At 34.3% G+C, this 22,210-nt stretch overlaps 1 non-coding gene across 1 annotated transcript; it reads left to right on the top strand.

The window, feature by feature from the left end:
• Positions 1-750: 750 nt before the first annotated feature.
• LOC120089607 lies at positions 751-853 on the top strand. Its single transcript, XR_005485280.1, has one exon. It is a non-coding gene; the product is annotated as a small nucleolar RNA R71 (small nucleolar RNA).
• The last annotated feature ends 21,357 nt before the right edge of the window (positions 854-22,210 follow it).

Genomic DNA, 22,210 nt, shown 5'->3' with positions numbered 1-22,210 from the left:
GGCTGCCTGTTCTTCAACTTACTCGCTATCTTCCCTATCTGTATTTCCAGGTTTCTGATAGACGACGCCTGGCTTTTCAGCAACGCGTCATTCTAGGCTATGTATTCCTTTAATAAATTCTCAAGTGGAGATCCTGAGCTCGATGCCTATCCTCTTCTATTAAAGAACTGTTGATGTGGCTGATGCGTTGGTTGAAATACAAGCGGCGATCCTTACCTTTGCTGTTGATTTGCCCCTGGGTGATGCTTCTGATGATTTCCTCATATCCAAGAAAAATTTGGATGGTTTATCCATCTAGGATTATATATATTGGAAAATGGGTTGTTTTTAATGAAGCATACCGACTGCGGGTTTTGTGGGCAATCAACATAAGAATGAGGATCTCCACAGCCCACACAGCTAACCATGGGCTGCCCGAATGCTTCTACCTGATTCACCTTCTGCTGATTTGATGCGTTTCCTAGTGATATGTTCTGTAAAAGGCTGGTCATCGTAGCCACTTGTGCAGAAAGTGTGGCTATTGCATTGGAATCGATAGAATTAACATTCTGAGATCTCTTCTTCCTGTCAGCTCTTCCATCATACGTATCGTCCACCCATTCCACGTTATGCTTAGCAATGCGGTCTAATATCTCTTTAGCCTCAGTGTAAGATTTATCCATAATTCCACTAGCTGCCACTGCGTCGGCTGCCATCTGCGATGCTCTATTCAATCCACCATAAAAAGTCTCCATTTGGATAGTTAGTGGTAGTCCATGATTTGGAAATTTTTTGACCAATCCCTTAAAACGCTCCCATGCAGCGCTTAAGGTCTCAGCTTCTTCTTGTTCAAAGTTCATAATCTCTTGACGCCTCCTCGTGTTGGTGGTAGGTGGGAAGTATTTTTGCATAAATTTCTCCACCAACTTCTTCCAGGTGGTGATTTCACCAGGCTTCGAGCTTACCCATTGTTTTGCGTTATCACACAAAGAATAGGGGAACAAAGATAGCCTGATTGCCTCTGGGGTGATTCCAGGAATCACAAATGAATTACACGTTTCCAGGAAATGCTTCATACGGGCGTGAGTATCTTCTTCACGACCACCCCCAAATTGTCCAACAGTCTGGAGCATTTGAAGCATTACAGATTTAATCTCGAACCTTGTCCCATCTGGCATTAGGTATATGATTCCTGGAGAGAAATCATACAGTACAGTGATGTGTACTCCCTCATGGGATGCATGCTACTATTCGCCATTAGGATCAGATTTTGTGCAGCATGAGCTAGTTGCAAAGCTAAGTTCTGATTTGCCTGTTCTTTCGCCATTGCTCGTTGCCTGTTCTATTGTCTGAGAAGTTGTTGTCTCAACCTTCAACAAAGATTAGATCGGTTTCTACGTTGGAAGGTCCTTTCAATCTCGGGGTCGTATATGAATTCAAGACTGCTCTCCCTGCTCATAAACGTTCACAAGCTTAGGCTTGGCTTGTAATACTCCCTCGACTGAAGTGTTCCTACAAAAGATACAACGAAATTTTTGGTTAGTTTTGTTTCTGTATCCCCGGAAACAGCTCCAAAAACTTGTTCGTTGCTATCGTGATTCGAGCTGGGAGTGTATTGTATAAAGTAAATTGGAAAAATAAGTTCTAAGTATAGATGATGCATTGATGCTTTGATGCATTTATGTATTTGTAACGCGTTGGTGCGTTAGAGCTGTGCAACAGAACGCACAACACTCCTTCTATTGACGTTTAAGTTTTCCAAAACCAAACCTAAGTATAAATCCAATTTAGCTTCCTGGTAAGTCCAGGGTCGAACTCAGAGATTCAGTTAAGCTAACGCAGACCTTGCGTTGTACCTATTGCAGGGGTTTCCTAAATGTACGAGAGAATTGTGTTATTTACACTAAAGTGCTGTGCCTATGCAAGAAGATACAAAAGAGTTGAGTAGTGAGTGATGAATCATGCGAAAATAGATTTTTAATGTACGTGGTATGCGTCGATCTAAGATGAATATACACAAACTAGAATGTGATGTGGATGAGATGAGTTGCCTATCTTTGCTTATGCGTTAGACTCTTATTCGACACTTCTCAATGCGAATAACATACAAAACCTATCTCTAGGATGCATGCGTCGAACACATAATGCAATAAACACCAGTAAGTCTATCTCTAGATGTACTAGGCGTTCTACTTGATGCAGCTTAGTTATTCTCTCGAATAGTCTAAGTTAAAGATGCTTTTACCAATTGATCAAGATGGTTTAAGCGTTTGAAATGAAGTTTTGCATAAAGTATAGATGCATTCAACATAAACAAGAAATAAACAATGACAAAGTGTGATGGATCAAATATATGAATTTATAAAGAAGCAAATTGTCTTTACAAAAGCAATATTTAATCAGATGAAATGAAAGCGATAAATGAGATGAAATGAAAGCGATAAATGAGATGAAAGGAATTGAGTCAAGCCACAGAGTACAATCTCTTGTATTTCTTTGGCTCAATCTAGTTGTGTACAATCACTTGTATAGGAGTTGGACGAAGTGTCTTTCTCAAGCTCGGCTTCCTCTGCTCCTTGACCAGCGGTGATGGTGGTTCTCAACCCTTCTGATTGTCTTGGCACCACAGCACAGCTTCTAAAGATCTAAACTATGACTATGCTAATTGTGAGAGTGAGAATCTTGAAAATTTCTGTATATTGAACTCTGGAGGGACTTCATCTATTTATAGGCGTTGGTCATCTCCACTTGTGATGGGCAGCATTTAAAGTCCATGCCCTTGTCAGCCCCTGACACTCAGTTTATCAGACGCCGTTCCTACAAGTGCCATACTTGCAAGTGGTGATGGATGACACAATTAGCCTGAAAATCATGAATCTTCTCTGCGTGAATTCCTTTGACCATGGCCCATGCGTTAGAACTTGCCTACGACACTTCTTAGAAGGTATTAAGCTCTTGTTGAAACCTCCCAATACAGATGCTGCAGTATTAGTAAAAATATCTTTGCATTAAGTTTGTTACTGTTTGAAGTAATTCCTTGTGTTCTTCTATAAAATAAGGAAATTTTCATTAAAAACTAGTGTGTCAAACTTAGAAGCAAAACTTGTATTTCTACAAGTTATCAACCAACTTCTGAGCTTTTAGAGCTTTATGTATATTTTGGTCTATATAACTTTGTGACAGGTTAGATAAATATTGTACTTTTTTTTTATTGTAAATTGTAATTTTGCATTTGTTTACAGTTGAAGTTGTATATAAATTAAGATTTATTTTGTTCATGTACCGATAAAAGAAAATATATATTGATTTTCACGTGTGTAAGCAAAATATATATATATATATATTATTATATATATTTATTTTTTCAATAACAAAACCATGATAGACATTTAGTAATGGTCAGTTATCGATAAGAGGTAGGTGAAAACCAACATTAAAGATGATGTTCAATGTCGGTTGAAAAACGATATTGAAGATAGTATTCAATGTCGATTGAAAACTGACATTGAAGATAATTGGCATTGAAATCTTGGTCATCTATAATGTTGGTTTTGAACCGACATTAAAGACAACCGACATTAAAGACTTTTTATTACATGATCTTTGTTGTCGGTTTTCAACCGACATTGTATCCCTATAATGTCCGTTTTAAACCAATATTGAAGTCCAATTTTGTAGTAGTGTTCTAGCAACAAGAGTACGTATAAAAAAAATCCACACCTTCCTTTTGACTAAACCTTTTTGCAACTAATCTAGTTTTGAATTTATCAACCAGATTTCATTTCACTATTGATGGCTTCTTTTAAAAATGTGAATCAATTGATTTCATTGCTTCTTAATATGTTTTAGGGTCATTTTCTACAAAATATATGTAAAAGTCATCCCAAATTTTTTTTTGATTTTATTATTTTACTCTTTCTTCTAATTGTTCTAAATTAGGAGACATTTCTTTATTGTTGGAACTTTCACCGACTTCCTTATTCAAATTATCTTTCACAGGAAAAATATTTTTGAAAAAGCTAGCATCACTAGATTCAATATTAGTATTATTTGTATAACGAACAACATCATAATTTATAACTAAAAACCTATAAGTAGTGTTGTTTAAAGAATATCCAACAAATATACCATCAATGGTTTTAGGTCTTAATTTTCTCTTTTTATTAAAAGAAATATTAACTTTAAAGTACCCACACTTTAAGAAATTTTAAGTTAAGGGATTTTAATTTTCCATATTTCGGAAGGGTATTTATCACAATTTTTGTTAAGAGCTCTATATAAAACTAAACAAGTAGAATATAAAGTTCCACCCAAAAAAATTAGTAGTCATGTCACAATTTAACAACATAACATTTATCATATTCTATATTCTATTTTTCCTCTCAGCCACACCATTTGATGGAGGTGTATAAGAGGGAGTAACTTATGAATCAAGCCATGCATACTACAAAATTCATTCATCTAAACAATAGTCTGCACTCCTATAAAATCTTAGAACTTTAATTTTATTTTTCAATTGATTTTCTGCCTCGGCTTTATATATTTTAAAAGTATTAAATACTTCATCTTTGAAATTAAGTAAGTAAACATAACAGTATTTTGAACAATCATCTATAATAGTTACAAAATATCCTTTTCTACCATGGGTTAAGGTATTATTGTAATTATAAACATCACTATGAATTAATTCTAACAGTGATGAATTTCTTTCTACTGATTTAAACGGTTTTTTAGGTTGTTTAGTTTATGCGCAAACTTTACATTTACTTTTATTATTTAAGGTTGATTTAGAAATTAAATCCATATATATCTTTATTGAATTAAAATTCACATACCCAAGATGACCATGTCATGTATCAAAACATTCAATATTTGCCACAACAAATGAACATGAAAATTTATTAATATCAACATTCACCACATTGAGTTTAAATAATCCATCTATTAAATCTCCTTTACCAATAAAATCACAATGTTATTAATAACAATCCTATTGGACTCGAAGAAAATTTTAAACCCCTGCTCTACTAACAAGAAAAAGCTAACTAAATTTTTAGAACATTATTTAACAGAAGTTTCCTACTAGAAGCTAACAAAACTTCTCCAACCCCTGTTACGAGGGCCTCATTTCCATTTCTCATCTTTACCGATCTGGTACTTGATTTTTTGTACAAAGAAAATAATTCATTATTAAAACACACATGAATATTTGCATCAAAGTCAAACCAACTATTATTTGAGCTAAAAAAACCAACTATTATTTGAACTAAAAACTAAATTTAACTCGGGATTACTTATATAATACTTGTTCAATGGGAGAATAGAATCGGCCAGTCACTACATTTGCTTGTGGCTTTGGTGTGTTGAGCCTGGAAGTTCTACCTTTAGGTTCATAAACATCTTTTGCCATATATTCATCTTGCCACAAACGCAATAAGGAGGAGAATCCGAACTTTTTTTTATTATCTTTTGGTTCGTTATTGTTATGATGATTTCTATTAGAGCCATTTTTCTTGAAATTTTTAGGCCTAGGGTTATAAGTTTTTGCTATCAATAGAGCTTTTGCCTCACTATTGGAAGTAGATCCCTTTTTTATGTTTTCACGACGTTTGTCCTCAATTATTAGTGAAATGACCAACTCATTAGAAAAATCTTCAGATTTTTTTAAGACTCTGAAAATCTTACCAAGAAGGTGGTAATTTTTTAATGAGGCAGGTCATATTGTCCAGAACAATTCCCTTCATTTTCAAATCAAAGATAATGTTTTTAAATTCATGAATTTGGTCACAGACAGACTAATCATCTACCCTTTTGAAAGCAAGCCATTTTTCTACTACATGTCTTTTAAAACTTAATTCTTCTCACCCATACTTTTTGTCAATGGCCTCCAATAATTCTATAGAGTTTTTAGTTGTACAGAAAATATTGTAAACACTATCTAACAACGCACTAAAAATATTTCCCTGACATAAAATATCTTTTTCTTCTTGACCTTTATCAACCGTAGTTTTAGTTGGCACACTCGGGTCAGAAGTGTTGTTTTTCAATAATTTTTCCCTTTTCTTTTTCTTTTTCAGCGGAAGAAAATATAAAATAAAGACCTAAGGTAATGAGCCAAAATTTCATTTGTTGCTGCTAACATTTGAAATTTTGTCCACTTCATTTTTTTCAAGTTTGCAAGAATGATACTTTGACTCAACAGAGGCCATGACCCACAAATAGAATAGAATTCCTAAAACGTCTTCACTAAGATTGTTTAGAAATTTTATGATCAAACAGTGAACCAAATTGACAGAAATTCTAAAGCCAAACAATTAACAACCAAAATACTTAATCACAATCTAAGGATTTGGAAAAGCTTGTGATTTTGAGTTGAGGCGCATTGACGCTTCCATAGAGAAGATGTGCCCCCACTTGCACTGAGTAATTCGATACTCCACTCCTAGGATACAATACTTTTCAAGAATGCTCGTGTGCTTCTAAGTGATCTTACAAAATTTGTTGAACTTGTAGCTCACAAAACCTTTTTGGAATCGTATATTGAAAATAGGGATTTTCTATGTCTATCAAAACTATACTTTTCTTACATAAGGAAGAAAATGATTAAAAAGATTTAACCCCTCCACGTAGCATTAAAGTATCCTTAAAATAGTGGAGAGCCACCCATTAACATTTTTAAAATAAAATAAAATAAAATTTTAAGATAAAATAAAAATAAAATAAAATAACTAAGATAAAAATAAAATAAAATAAAATAAGAAATCAATTAAAGTATTCAAAAAATTCAACCTCGAAATTGTTCGCTACCTATAAAATAATCAATTAAACACATTAAATAGCATAAAGACATCGAATTAACTTGAGCGAGATAACACATTTTAGGTATTATCACTTATTATGATGTCGGACCCACAAACACATGAAAATTAAATATTGATGAAAATATTGACATTGGGCAAAAATTTAATACTCTAACACTAACACTATTATTTGACAAATCTACACGAGTGAAATAAGTGACTTATATTCCTAGAACTATTATTGAAGAATCTCGAGTCTCTCGAGTCTAAAAGGAGACCATTTTGTTAGATATTGTGTGGTTGACAATATTTGTTTAAGTGGTGCATATGTTATCTAGGATATCTTTGCATTGGTGGTGTTTTGGCAATGGGAAGCTTTTCGAAAATTCTGATTCAGCCAAATTCTTCCCTTATCGTTTTTTCCTCCCACAGTATTATTTTTTAATTCCTTTCCTTATTCAACGTGCGATTTTTTTGGAAGTAGGGTTGCTTCTCCACATATCCGTTGTGCATATTTAAAGGACATTTAGTCCTTCATCTTAGGTAAGCCTTTGTGTTTTTGAATGAGAGCAATATTGTGTTCTACTATAGTGAGTATTTAGTCACAATTTAGATTATTATTGTAAGAAGAAGAAAGACTTGAATTGCTTGGAGATCTACTTCAAGTTACTCACGGCTTGTGTGATGTGATTCATTTGAGAAAGAATTTTCAAGTTTAGAGGGAGCCTAAGTTAATCGAGCAAAATGGGCTTTATTCTTAGAAGGAAAGATTCGATTCAAGTGAGAAGAAGTCTCACAACTTGAGAGAGCTCGAGTCTTGCAGCGAGGGAGTCTCTATCTTAAGGGGAACCTAAGACATTCTTCACCAATACTACAACTTAGGGGAAGCCTAAGTTACCAAGAGAGGGAATCTCACATCTAGAGGTAGTCTATGTGAACAGGTGAGTGATAAAGCTGTTTGGAAGTCATTGTAATTGTGTTATCATTACAGATAAATATTGTGTTGTAATTGCTTATCATTGATATTAGTGAAGTTATCTTTTCTGGGCACATTGCCGCTCAGACGTAAGTGGTTAACACCAAATTGGGTTACCAATCTCTGTTTTTCTTTCTGTTTATTATTTCTAGTAATTGTTGTGTGGAATGTTGTAACATTGTAGGTAAAACAATAGACACCTCCTTATTTTCTCAATTGGTATCAGAGAAGGTCACCATTATCTCTGGTGTCATGATCCTGTCACTCCCTGATGGAAGGAGTAAAGGAATGTGGATCTACTACTCGTCCTCCTGTAGTGGATGAGACTAACTATGCATACTGGAAAGCGAGAATATCAACCTTTCTAAAATTTTTAGACAACAAATCATGAAAGTTCATTATTGTTGGTTGGTTACATCCTTAAGTGGCAAATGAGAAAGGTGAATTGAAACTCAAGCCTGAAGTAGAGTGGACTGAAGAGGAAGATGAAGCCTTTCTTGGAAAATCTCGAGCCCTAAATTCCATATGCGATGGTGTTGACAAAAATATCTTTCGATTGATCAATACATGTGTTTCTGCTAAAAAAGCCTGGGATATTCTTGCTGTTGGTCACGAAGGAACATCAAAAGTTAAGTTGTCCAGACTGTAAATGCTGACTTCAAAATTTGAAACTTTGAAAATGCAAGAAGATGAGACTATTGCTTAGTTCAATATTTGACATTGCAAATGAATCCTTTACTTTGGGAGAAAAGATCTCTACAGAAAAATTTGTCCAAAAAATTCTCAGATCTTTACCTAAGAGGTTTGATATTAAAGTCACTACAATAAAAGAAGTCTAAGATATCTCTACGATGAAGGTTAATGACCTCTTTGGGTCACTACTTACTTTGAAATGTCTCTTTGTGACAAACCTGAGAAATAGAACAAGAGAATTGCTTTGCAACCTTTAATTGAAAAGAACTCATCTGAACCAATAGAGTTCGAAAAAAATATTGTTGATGAAATCTTCTTGTTGTTAAAATAGTTTTCTTACGTGTTGAAGAAGTTTGAGAGAAAATCTGGGTCCTAGTCTCCAATAATGACTAAGTTTGGCAACAACTTAGGATCAAATTTTTAAAACTCAGCGATCAAAGGACTCGGAAAAAATGAATGGTTATGACATAAACAAAGATAAATATTTTTGATGTTGTGAATGCGAAGGTTTTGGTCACTATTAGTCAAAATCCAACGTTTCTGAAGATGCAAAACAAGATTTATGTCTTGACTTTGTCTGACGAAGAGTTTGATATCTAATGATCTGGAAGAAAATGTCAAGGCCTTTGTCAGTTGCATTTCATCTGAAAGCTCAGAAGATAAAATACCTATGGATGAATTTGTTGCGGTTAGTGGAGATAAGGAATCCCATGACTCATTTATTGCAACTTCCTATCGTGATATTTACAAGCAGAGGTGAGAGGATGCCATGGCTCTTGAGGTTTAGAAGGCAAGGATAGAGACTCTTATTATTGACAATGCTTAATTTATGACTGTTATCTTTGATTTGTAGTGTGAACTAAAAAAAATCAAGGCTCGGAAAGAGTCTATGAGTAAATCGGTAAAGATGTTGAATTCGGGCACTCAGTGTTTAGAAAAAATCCTGTCTGAAGGCAAACTTTCCAATGATATTCATGGCATTGGATTCACCGATTCCAAGTCTGATAGGAGAAGATAAAGTTCAGATAAAAGGAAACAGAAAATTGTGTTTGTTAGAGAGCAAGACTCATGGAAAAACGTACAGTCAGAATGTCCTATTTCTAATCAATTTCAAAGTAAGAATCACTTGAGTAGAAAGCAGTGGATCTGTCACTTCTATGGAAAAAGGGGCTATATTAGACCATACTGTTACAAGTTGTATGGCTATCGAAGACATGAGTACAACTCACGGTCTTTTGGGTACTCCAATAGCAGAAGATCTAATTCTCCTGTAATGAAACAAATCTGGAAAGTTAAGAACAATCCAAACCGCTGTAATATTGTGCTCACGTATCTTCGATCCTCAACCAAAAAGGATTGGTTCTTTGATAATGAATGTTCTTGGCATATGATAGAAGAAATGAGCTACGTTTCTGATATCAAAGTCGTAGGATCGGGACATGTTACTTTTGGTGATGAAGCCATAAGGAAAATTATTGGTAAAGGCAAACTCAAATATCTAGGATAGCAAGTGATTTATGATGTAATGCTGGTAGAGAGACTAACTACAAATCTGATTAGTATTAGCTAGTTGTGTGACCAAGGGTTGAATATGAACTCTACAAAAGATGGGTGTGTTGTCATGGATAATGTTAAGTCACTTATTAGGATAGGTAAGAGGTGTTCTGAAAATTGCTATTTATGGAAGCCTATAGACTCTCGCATCAATGCTTTGTATTTAAGCATGATGAAACTACCTTATGGCATAAACGACTGGGTCATGTTAACATTAAAGCTATATAAAAGGTTGTGTCGAAAAATTTTGTGATTGGCCTTCCAAATGTTAGTAGTCATGGTAGAATCGTTTGTGGAGATGGTTAAGCTGGTAAACAGATAAGGGTATCTCACAGACAGGTACAAGTAACAGTTATAGATTGTGTTCTTGAACACATTCATGTGGATCTTATGAGACCTATGTAAGCTGAAAGTCTAGAAGGGAAAAAGTATGTCATGGTTTGTATGATAACTTTTCAAGATACACTTGGGTCAAATTTATAAGGGAGAAGTTAGAGACCTTTCAAGTTCTCAAAGCTTTTTGTCTTCAACTGTAATAAGAAAAAGGGTTCACATTGTTTGAATTTGCAGCGACCACTAAAGGGAATTTGAAAATAGTCAATTTACTGATTTTTGCAATGTTGAAGGCATTCATTGTGAACTTCTGAACTTGTTTTAATAGTTAATTAAGTTTAAGTCTTCTTAATTATGAGTTAAAGATATGTATTAACTTCAATGGAAAGAGCAAGTTAAGTATAGTGAATGATGCATTTGAAATGTAAGAGAAGGAAAATTCTCTAAGTGTTATGACCGTATGCATTAAAGTTGTAGCTTGGTTAATGCGTAGAGATGGGAGAGTAACAATGGTAAGCCAAAGAAGGCAAAAAAATATGTTAAGTATGGAATGTTGCATTTTTGGGTGAAGTAGAAAGAAGTTAACACTTCGGAAAGATGGAAGATTTCACACATTGGAACTATGAGGCACCATGTGACTAACTTGGTATGCCATTGATGAGGGCTAAGTTGGCAAGTGGTGCAACAGAAGGTCTTACATTGAAGGGAGAAGGCTTGGGTGACCACAAGACCATGCGATCAAGTTTAAGCTGAGAAATTCAGCTTAATTAACGCGTAAATAAGCAAGGTGGCAACCTTGCAGACGTCAATAAAGTGATAAGTTTGCCAGGTGGCAAGTAATTAAGCAAACTTTTCATGCAAACCCAAGTATAAAAAGGTTTAACCAAGAAAGGAACTGTTTTGCCAAAAATTTATTTAACACCTAAGGGAGGGAGTGTTGTGCCATCTGAAGATTTTGGAAGTTGAAGAACTCTCGGCCAGCTGAAGGGGAATCTGAGGGATTTCTGATCGATTTTGGAGGAAGTAATGCTCAAATTCTAAGGTAAGAAAAAGTTAAGATGTTTAGGAGCATTTTCTTTGAAAAAAGTTTAGTTATATGAATGTAGGAATTAAGTTATGAAGTCTCAAAGTGTGAATTTGGAATAATGTTGTGGATAAATAAGCAGGCAGCTGCATACGAATAACAAGCAAGTAGCTGAATCTATGATGTTATGTGTTAATGCGTACAACATAGCCAATCCACAACGAAGGCAATTTGAGATCGAGCAAAAGGACTCTCTCTCATCTAAGGTTAGTAGAGATTGAGCAAAAGGGCTCTCTCATATGTTCAGACAGTAAAGTAAGGGAGTTTTAAAAAGATGCTAATTAATTATTTTAGGGTTTCTCTTCTTTTACATGATGTATTCTTATGATTTTAGTTCCATTTAAATACCCTGAATATGTTTTTATAAATATTTTTTGATAAGTATGTTTATGTTAACTAGGATTTAAAATATGTTTTATTTAAGATAGTCACTCATTGGGCTTTCCAGCTCACTCTTTTAAAATGTTTTCCTCCCTTGGTAACAATCGACATCTCGAGGCCTAGCCATTCTACCAGTCAGCCACTTCTCAGACCCTCAGGAAGATTGCAGTTTAGGTGGCTCATTACGTTCTATTATTAGTTTTATGTCCATGTCAAAAGAGGAGGAAAGAGTGGAGTTTGTGTTTTATATAAGTGTGATTTTTGAATCTATTATGTATGTTGATGTTGATATTGTCTGGTTAGTAAATTATATGTTTAAAGTTGTTGCTGGAATTATGTGTTAAAGTTTTAGAGAATTATAAACTATTAAATAGATTTAACAAATAATAAGAATACAGGTTTTTAGGAGTATCTTGGACATGGTTGTCATAAGAGGGTTGACAATTGTTGTCTTCACATCTCTTCTCGAATTAAGAAGGTAATCTGGGGAGGGGTATTACATTCATCATGAGTTCTCTACTTCTATTACTCCTCAGCAGAATGGTGTTGTTGAACTGAAAAACCGCACACTTCAAGATATGGCTCGTGCTATGCTCCATGCCTATGATCTACCACTACAAGAATTTTGGGCTTTAATGTCGGTTGGAAAAAGTGAAATTGGATGTATAATGTCAATTTTGTTTTTTTTTAAAAAGTGGATCTTTAATGTCAGTTTTAAACTGATATTGTAGGGGTACCTTTAATATCAGTTTTAAACCGACATTAAAGACCCGTTTCACTTTTTCCTCTAATTTTCTATTTTCCCCCCATTTTTTTCATTTCCCTCTTCAGTCTCCCTCTATTTTCTTTTTCCTCTCATTCTCACACATCCTTCTTCAGACCCTATTCTTTCTCACTCCTCTCTTCCAAACCCTTGTTATTCGTCCGTTGATCGTGGGTGAAGAGTCTTTCGTGGTGTAGATCTGACCTTCGTGCGGTCTGTTCGTCGTGCAACCTGCATCGCCGCAACCAATTACTTGAATTTGCTGGTTGTTTTGCCGGATCTGCTGCTCATTTCGTCTCGTTCGCATGTCTCTGCCAGATCTGCTGTTCGTTTCGTCATCATTCGCGTGTCTGCACTAGATCTGCTGTCGTCATCATTCGTCGTTCGTTCAATCGTCGTTCATCATTCGTTTCGCCGCCATTCATCGTTCGTTCTACTGCTGTCGTCGTTCGTCGTTTGTTCCGCCATCGTCATCTTTCGTTAGCCATCAGACCTGCAGGTTTCTGTCGTTCGTTCTGTCTTCGTCGTCGTTGTTAGCCACCAGACTTGCAGGTTTTCGTTGTCGTTCGTTTGCATCAGCCTCTTTTCGTTTGCGCTTCTGTCTGCGTTTCCGACGCCATCTTTGTTAGTCCTCTGTAGGTCTTTGTCCACCTCGCTGCTGTCACCATTATGTTTAGTATGCTCTTTTTCCCTTCTTTTTCTATCGCTATCACCATCAGTATGCTCTTCTTTTCTTTCCTCTCTAAAACTCACAATAATTTTTTTTTTCTTATGTTTACACCTCTCAACTGTTTGTGTAAATGTCTCAATGAAAGCGAGCTGCGGTTTCATTCCAATATGTCTCTCTGCTCCTATATTTGGGCCTTTTTATGTGTCTATGGCCTTTGAAATTCGATTTGATTAATGGTTTTGTTGTATATGATACATTTGTTGAATTACTTGAAGTTCTAGTGCAGAATTACTTGCTATCTTTTGTGATAACATCCTTAAGAAAGGTAGGAGTGAGAAGCTGAGCGATGAAGCAATTGAGGAGACACTTGAGAAGGTAATTTTTCTATTTATTATTCTTTTGAAGTTCATTTAATGTTTGAACTTTGGAATTCATATGGTTTAAAAACACAAGTTGTGAAGTTACTGGCATATATCTGCGACAAAGACCCGTTTGTTGAATTCTATAGGTAAATATTGATACAGTTGCTACTCGTATAGAATGTGTGTTTTTTTTAATGACCTTGATAAGAGTTTTCCAATGTCATTCAGTTGTTTGTATGTTTTTTTAGTTTTATCATAGAACAACTTATTTTATGCCACTAGTCGCAAAAAAAAAAAAAAAAAAAAACTTGCCCAAAGGCTTCTCTTTGACAAGAGTGCCAACGATGACCATGGGAGAAGTATATTGACCAAGTTGAAGCAACAATGTGGTGGCCAGTTCACCTTTAAGATGGAATGAATGGTAAGCATAAATTTACTATGACTTTTTTTTTATATTAGAAAATTTAATTTATCTCAATTTATGCAATAAACTTTACAAAAAAAAAAAAAAAAAATACAGTAATCTATTATACATTTAAATAATTATTCGCAAGTATTGTGATTGTTTTGCCACTAGGATGTATTGTCCTGAGTCTTGTTCTTGTCAAATGTGCTTTAACATCCCTAAGGATGTATATATTGTTATTGTAGACCTTTCTATAATAATAGTTTTTCTATCTATTTTTTCTTTATGTCCAAGAAAGCATTCCATATTTCCTCTATTGTTCTTGTAGGTTCTTGAATATATGTATTGGACGAGTTTTGTAAGGGAATGAGAATAATCAAAATGCTCGACATTGTAAGCCTATATTTAGAATGTTTGTTTGTTGAGAGGGATAATGCTTTGGCATTATAAGAATTTAAGAGAATTGTGCCTATTTCAAGAAAACTCTTGCTTCCTTACTTATATTCCTACAAGTTTAGCTTTAGTTCATATTGATTGAAGTTGCCTCACATTTGTGTTCTCTCAATCTCTTCCTCTACCATATACTTTTAATGGTGTTGTTTGTATGTTTTTTAGTTGTTTGGAAGGGGTGGAGAGGAGTTGGATTTCTTGCAACAACAAGGGATTCACGTAAAAATTGTTCCTGGTAAGTGCATTTTTGAATGCTTGCAGTTTTAAGCATAGTTTCTAAGTGTTTTCAAGTGACTCTAACGATATGAAAATTCCTATTTGAGAAGTTATAGTGCACTTATTTCTCTTTGGACCATATTGGATTAGAATGTAACACCCATTTATGACTCATGGGTATTATTTATTTGTAGTTTAGATTGATTCAAGGTACTTGAGTTTTTGGGTTGCACTATGGTAGTTTGTGGGTTATTCATGCACTATGGTAGTTTTTGTGACAACTTTTGAGATTTGAAGTACATTGTGAGCTAAATTTGCTTATTGATATATGTGTTCGTGAATATTCATTTTTTGGGAATTCTGATAGTTCTGTTGAGAACAAGTGATTGTGAAATATTGTTGGAAGTGTGTTTCTTTGAATAGGTTCAAGGTAAATTTTTGGTTTTGTTGTGGTAGAATTGTTATGCTACCGAAAATTTTCCTTCATCTTTGTTTCTCATATCTAGATAACCAAGCTTCTCTTCTTCAAGATCTTGAAAAAGAAGGTTCTCTCATTTATTCAACTATTGAGTTTTCTTGTTTTGCAGGTGCGATAAAGGAGTAAAGATTTGGTATCGCAACCTCTTTATGTTTTTTTTTTGGGGAACTTTAGATCCAACACATTCACTACAAGAATTTTGCCTTGAATGTACCATTTATGAATATTCCCAATAAACACGGTTAGTTGAATATGAATTCTGATCATATTTCATTTTCAATCCTTTGTCTTAAACCTTTTTTGTTTGTGATCGTTTGAACAACAGTGGTCAAACAAAGATAGCTATAACCAGACATTGTTGAAGTTGGGGGGTCTGCTTAAAAAGAATTATGAAGGAATCCATACTTACCAAGTGGAGAGGGATTCTCATCATGTTTGTAAAATCATAATGTTTATATTATTTGTAATTTGTGTTTTCAAGGCCCGAATTATTGTACGGCCTTTTAAATTATAATTTTATAGCAGAATTTGCATATTAAATGTAATAGATTTACAATCCATATATGAATAATATGTCATAGCCACAACTTTCGATGATGATGTGTCATGTTATACTTTATGATCGAAAAATGGATTCGGCAACTGAAATTAAAAAAACGGACAATAATTGATAAAACAGACAGATTCTGGGATTCAATGTCAGTTTAAAGGGCTTTCTTTGATTCTTGGGCTTCAGCTGCAACCAACATTAAAGGGCTTTAATGTCGGTTGTAACCGACATTAAAGACAGTGTTATTAAAGCCCTTTAATGTTGGTTTAAAATCGATATTAAAGATAACTGACATTAAAAGGCTTTAATAACACTATCTTTAATGTCGGTTATCAATCGACATTAAAGTCCAAAATTCTTCTAGTGTTCCTTACCAGTTTTGGGCTGAAGCCCTGAGTATTACGTGCCATATTCATAATTAAATCATTTTTTGTCCTGGTGCTGACTGCACAAACTAAGAAATTTGGAGGGGGAGAAAGCTTAATGTCAAATACTTTCATGTTTTTGGCAGTTCGTGTTACATATTGGCATATCAAGGTCCCAAGAAAAAATAGGATCATAAGAGTGATGAAGGAATCTTTTTGGGGTATTCTACAAATAGTCGTGCATATAGAATTTACAACAAGTGCACAAAGTGTCTCATGGATTCAATCAATGTGATTATAGATACTGATGGTGGGAAATATGTTATTAGATCGAGGAAGATGAGCATTGGACGAGCAGTATAGATGGTTACAAGGAAAAACTAAAAACTGTTCAGAATGTTAATGACAACTCTTAAGCCATTACTGCTAATTCTGAAGTAGAATTCTTAAGAGTCATCTTTTCAGCAACATCATTCGTGATCTTGGGCAGGTGTATCCACTAGAAAGAAGGATAAAGTGAATTATCTCTAGATAATTGGAAATATCTGTTATACCTTTCCTGTTGAACTAAAGAATGTCTTTAATGGTTCGAAAGATGAATGTTGAGTGAATGCAATGCAAGAATAATTCAATTGGTTCAAAAGAAAAATAGATTTAGACTTTAGTTCGGTTGGGATTGGTGTCTTAAATCTCTTGTATTTTTGTTGTTTGTAAATATGGTATAAATAAATTGTTATTAATAAAATAATGCTTATTTTATGAGTATACACTCAATCCAATAAACTAAGATCCTAGGTTATTTTATGTAATTTAAACAAGTATGTAGAGACATACGTATGGATCTTGTTTAAATAATAACCTAAACGGTTTGTAGTTAGATGGATAAGGCTGGGTACCTTATCCTAGTGACACTACGGATACGACCCACTTTATAGATGTTACAAGTGTTGTAAAGTGCTACAAATGATCTGATCTTGATCATTCATGTGGAGACATGTAAGTGGGGGTATCCTATACAAAGAGTTTGTATAAGACCGGACCACGAAATGGTTAGTCTTATTATATAACACCATCAATAATAGAGGCTTACATTTCATCAGGATGACCATAGGTGACATGACTTGAATCCTGAGTGAGTTGTGAACTCCTACTCATAAAGGCGGTCTTTTGATTTGTATGGGTGAGAATGGCCAGATTGCCAACTCAATAAACCTACAATTTTGAGGATTTTTCTGATTGGGGAGTTAAGAACATAGCTACACAACACGGAATTCACTTCTTCCTTGATGTCAAGGTAAATAGATAAATTGCTCCTTTAAGAAATGATTCTTAAGCTTGAACAATGTGGCCACACCCTCTCCTAGCCCGAGATGGACTTAGTCATAGTTGGACTATGACTTATTATTTATTAGAGGAATCAATGGTACTTAAGGAGTTAGATGTAACAACAGGGGTAGAATGGTAATTTTAGTCTAGTTGTACTTATGAGCAATTTGTGAAGGATCATCGCACTGTTGATTACTTATATCTAATGGACACAGAAATATATCTGTAGTGTGAGTGCAGCTGTTGGTCTTTAGTGGAGTGACTGATAGTTAATAGAAATTGGGTAATTTAATTAAAGAGTTTAATTAATTGTCCAAATACCATTGGAGTTTCAATCTACAGGTCCATAAGGTCCCCTCTGTGGCTCAATAAAGATTTAATTGAGAATTATTTTTTTGTTGTTAATTTAAATTGTTCAAATTAATTAAAGAAAATTAATTATATATGATATAACTATTTAAATTAATTATATGCGATATAATTGATATAATGTATTTGATACATTATAGTATAAAGTATTTTGAAAGGAATTTGAATATGATTCAAATATTAATTATATGGATGGGATTCATATAATTGATTTTAGTATAAATATGATTTATATTAAATGTCATGCATTGTTGAGAGATAATAAAACTATAGGTTATATTGTATTTGATACAATATTACATATAGTGCATATATATAATAAGGTAGTTATTATATATATATATATATATATAATATATATAATATATTAAATTAAATTAAATTAAATTTAATTAAAACTCCCTCCCCTAATTTTCTATGATGATACGTGCAGTGAATGAGGTTGAATGGGTGGTTGAACCATTCTTCATCTTGCTCCTTTTTTTCTGAAAAAAAAGGTGCTCTTTGCAGAAGAATCACAAAGAAGGAAAAAAAAAAAACTCTCTCTCTTCCCCCCTCTTACTCTCCTCCCTCTTTCAAATCTAACATAAAGCCCACCACTCCTCCGTTTTCTCAATCGTAAGGAGAATATAGAAGGTTTGTTTTATAGTGGTGTTCTGAAATGGAGAAGAGATCGTGATCTAGATCGAGGTAAACGTGAAGAAGTGTTCTTCAAAAGTAATATTTCTCTTCCCCAATTTGCCATATAAAATGCATGCTGTAAAATTTAGGGTTTATTAATGCATAATCTCTTTCTTATTTCTATAATTCTCAAATTCCATGGAATCTAAAAATGGGATCGATCCCTGCTTTTGCACATAAACCGTCAATTGCTTACCTTCAGGTTCCTCATTTTGCATCTACAAATGTTATTGGAATGAAAAGGATCTTCAAGAATAAATCAGATGGATCTTCAAGAATAAATCAGATGTAGATGGTGTGGTTACAAAGAATAAAGCTAGATTGTTTGCTCAAGGGTACTCTCAAATAGAGGGTATTGATTTTGATGAAACTTTTGCTCCAATTGCTCGGCTAGAAGCTATCAGAATCCTCCTAAGCATTGCATATCTTCCAAAATTCAAACTTTATCAGATGGATGTTAAGAGTATCTTTCTCAATAAGTACTTGAATGAAGAGGTTTATGTTGAACAACCTAAGGGATCTGTTGATCCTATATGTCCAGATCATGTTTATAAACTTTAAAAAGCCTTGTATGGGTTGAAACAAGCTTCTCGTGCATGATATACACACTTAAATGAGTTTCTTCTAAGCATGGATACATGAGAGGTGGGGTTGATAAAACTTCGTTTGTAAAGAAAGAGAAAGGAAGTCTTGTCATTGCTTAAGTTTATATGGATGATATTGTGTTTGGAGGAATGTCATAGTAATTGGTTGATCTTTTAGTAAAACAGATGTAGACAGAATTTGAAATGGGTATGGTGGGTGAACTGACTTACATTTTGGGATTCCAGATTAAATAGCTGAAGGATGATATATTTATTTCACAAAACAAATATGCGAAGGCCCTTGTCAAGAAATTTGGTGTTGAGAAGGTCAGGGTAAAAAGAACTCATGCCCTTAGTCATGTTAAATTGTACAAAGACTCTGATGGTGTAATTGTGGATGAAAGTTTTTATCGAAGTATCATAGGGAGTCTGTCATATCCGACAGCTAGTAAACCAGATATAGCTTTTTTTAGTGGGAGTGTGTGCAAGATATCAAGCAAATCCAAAAATCAATCACTTGTTGGGAGCAAAACGTATCATCAAATATATAAGTGGTACTTATGAGTATGGTCTTATGTATTCTTTTGATACTAACGACTCTCTTGTAGGGTATCGTGATGCAAATTGGGTTGGAAGCTCAGAAGATCGAAATAACACTTCTAATGGATGTTTCTTTCTAGGAAACAATATGGTATTTTGGTTTATTAAGAGACAGAATTGCATTTCCCTCTCCACAGCTAAAGCTGAATACGTTGTTGCCGAAAGTAGTTGTACTCAATTACTCTAGATGAAGCAGATGCTCAAACAGTATGATGTCTCACAAAATGCTATGACACTGTATTGTGACAACTTCAGTGTCATACATATTACTAAGAATCCAGCCCAATATAGTAGAACAAAACATATTGACATCCGACATTACTTCATCATAGAATTGGTAAAGAAAAAACATATTGTATTGGAACATGTTCGAACTAACAATCAGATTACTGGCATCTTTATAAAAGCTCTTGATGTTAAACAATTTGAAGCACTTCGAGCTGCCTTAGGTCTTTATACCATTAATTTGTGGAGTAGAGTGTGTGGGCTTTTAAAGGATTAAGGCCCAACTTAAAGAAGCAGGACATGTGGCATGAGTTCATTACGAGATACGACACTTATCAGAGTAAGTTGAAAATTATTTACAGGTTGGCTTTTCATAATAACCTCTGTTAGTTATGTTTTGATAGGAAAAAAGTTTTGAATTTGTATATGCCCACGTTTGATTCAAATTCCTCTATGTTCATGGTGTGTCTTTAGTGGTTGTTAACTAAACGGTGAGTACATGAAGAGGAATACATACAACAGAACCAAAAATGTTCCGATAAAAAGAAAAAGTGAAGTGAAAGAAGGATGTTGGAACTTTTGATAAAAATGTTCCGGAAAGTATTATGGAAACTGAAGTGGATCAGAATCCTAATGTTGAGATGTTGGGTCAAGGTGATTCTGTGCCTTTCCTTAGTGCAAGCGAACAAGAACAATGCAAGCAGCCCAATCTATAGGAAAGAAGAAGAAGAGAGAGACTTCTTTTAGACTTACCATAGAAGAGCTTATGGGTTCTGATGTTGAAGTTGAGACACCTCATTATTCTTCTGATCCTCAAAACCCTACAGATAATGAATCTCGTCTTATTGCATCTAAGAATGAGAATACTACTGTGGTTGTTGATGACATGCATGTTGTGGCTAAAGAACATTTGTTAATTGATGAAAATAGAATTGAAGAGATTAGGGTTTCTGATAAGATTGTTTCTTTGAAAGAACATTCTACTGAAAAGAGTCCAAATGTGTTGGGTGCTAAGTCTAATGCTGATGAAACCATTCAAAAAGTTGTTACTGTTGAGGATGATGCTCTAAATGTGTTGTCAAATGTCATTACATTTGGGGTGTTAAATGAATCTGAATGTGTTGAGAGAGAGAATGATCATGGGGTTTAGACAGTCCTAATGATAAGAGTAACTCCAGTAAGACGAATGCCAAAGCTAAATCTGAAGATAATCTGTCTAATAAGACTGAGGAGTGTGAAAACCCCTCTAACAAAAATGAAGCGGATAATAACTCTTCACGCTCTTCTAATGACTCATAAGATGATAATGTACTGATTAGTCGGTTGATGTAGAAGGATAAACAGAAATGTGTTAGTGAGGATGTGGGTACCTCAAAGCCAAGCTCTCAGAATACTGATGTTTCTGACATTGAATGGATCAATTGTGAAGAAACTGAAGAAAACCCTCAAAATGTGGAAAATGAGGATATCCAGAAAACCGAGACTAGGAGAAGAGTGAAAAGGAAAGTTGTTGCTGCGATGTCTTTAGGTGGCTTATTTTTCTGTTGAGATTGATGCTCTAAATCTCGTGGTTTCATGGTTTGTAAATTATTTGTACAACGAATTATGTATTTAATAAAATAAAGTATTATTTTATTTGACATTTAGTCAACATTATCTCAAAGCTAATAAACCAAGATCCAAGGTTATTTAATGTAGCTTAAACATGTATATGTTGGCATACAACTGGATCATGTTTAAATAATAATCTGAATGGTCTATAGTAGATGGATAAGGTCAGGTACCTTATCCTTGTGATACTACAGATACGCCCTACTTTGTAATTGTTACAATTGTTACAAAGTGTTACAAATAATCTGATTCTAATCGTTCATGTAGAGAAATGTGAGTGGGAATATCCTGTTGATGCGTTGTAAATGTGATGCGATTATAGTGTATAATTGTGATGATGATTTATGCGTTGAACATGCAAGTTTTCCTAGTAAAACCCAAGTATAAACCTCACTAGGTTTTCTGGTGAGTTCAGGGTCGAACACAGGAACTACTGAGTTATTATGCAACAGTAAAATTGATTCCTTTGCGGTGGTAAAAACAAATAAGTTGGTTGGTGTTTTGTTTAGGTATAAATCATATGCGATGGATTCGAGTAAAGAGTTGATGAAATCGAGAGTTACAATGAGTATGTGGTGAACGGGTTGAGAAGGGATTTAGCTAACACTTCTTAAGACTGCGTTCAAGTTATGCAATCATGCTACAAACACACAATAGCAAGTCATCTCCCAATGCAAATGCCATAATTCCTATTTCTAGGACGCATGCGATGTATACGATAATGTCGATAGGACTTATTCTAAGCCTCTATTCT

This window comes from Benincasa hispida, chromosome 10, assembly GCF_009727055.1.
Source record: "Benincasa hispida cultivar B227 chromosome 10, ASM972705v1, whole genome shotgun sequence".
NCBI lineage: Eukaryota > Viridiplantae > Streptophyta > Magnoliopsida > Cucurbitales > Cucurbitaceae > Benincasa > Benincasa hispida.
The sequence above is the reverse complement of the archived record's forward strand: the minus strand, read 5'-3'. Positions and strand labels throughout refer to the sequence as shown.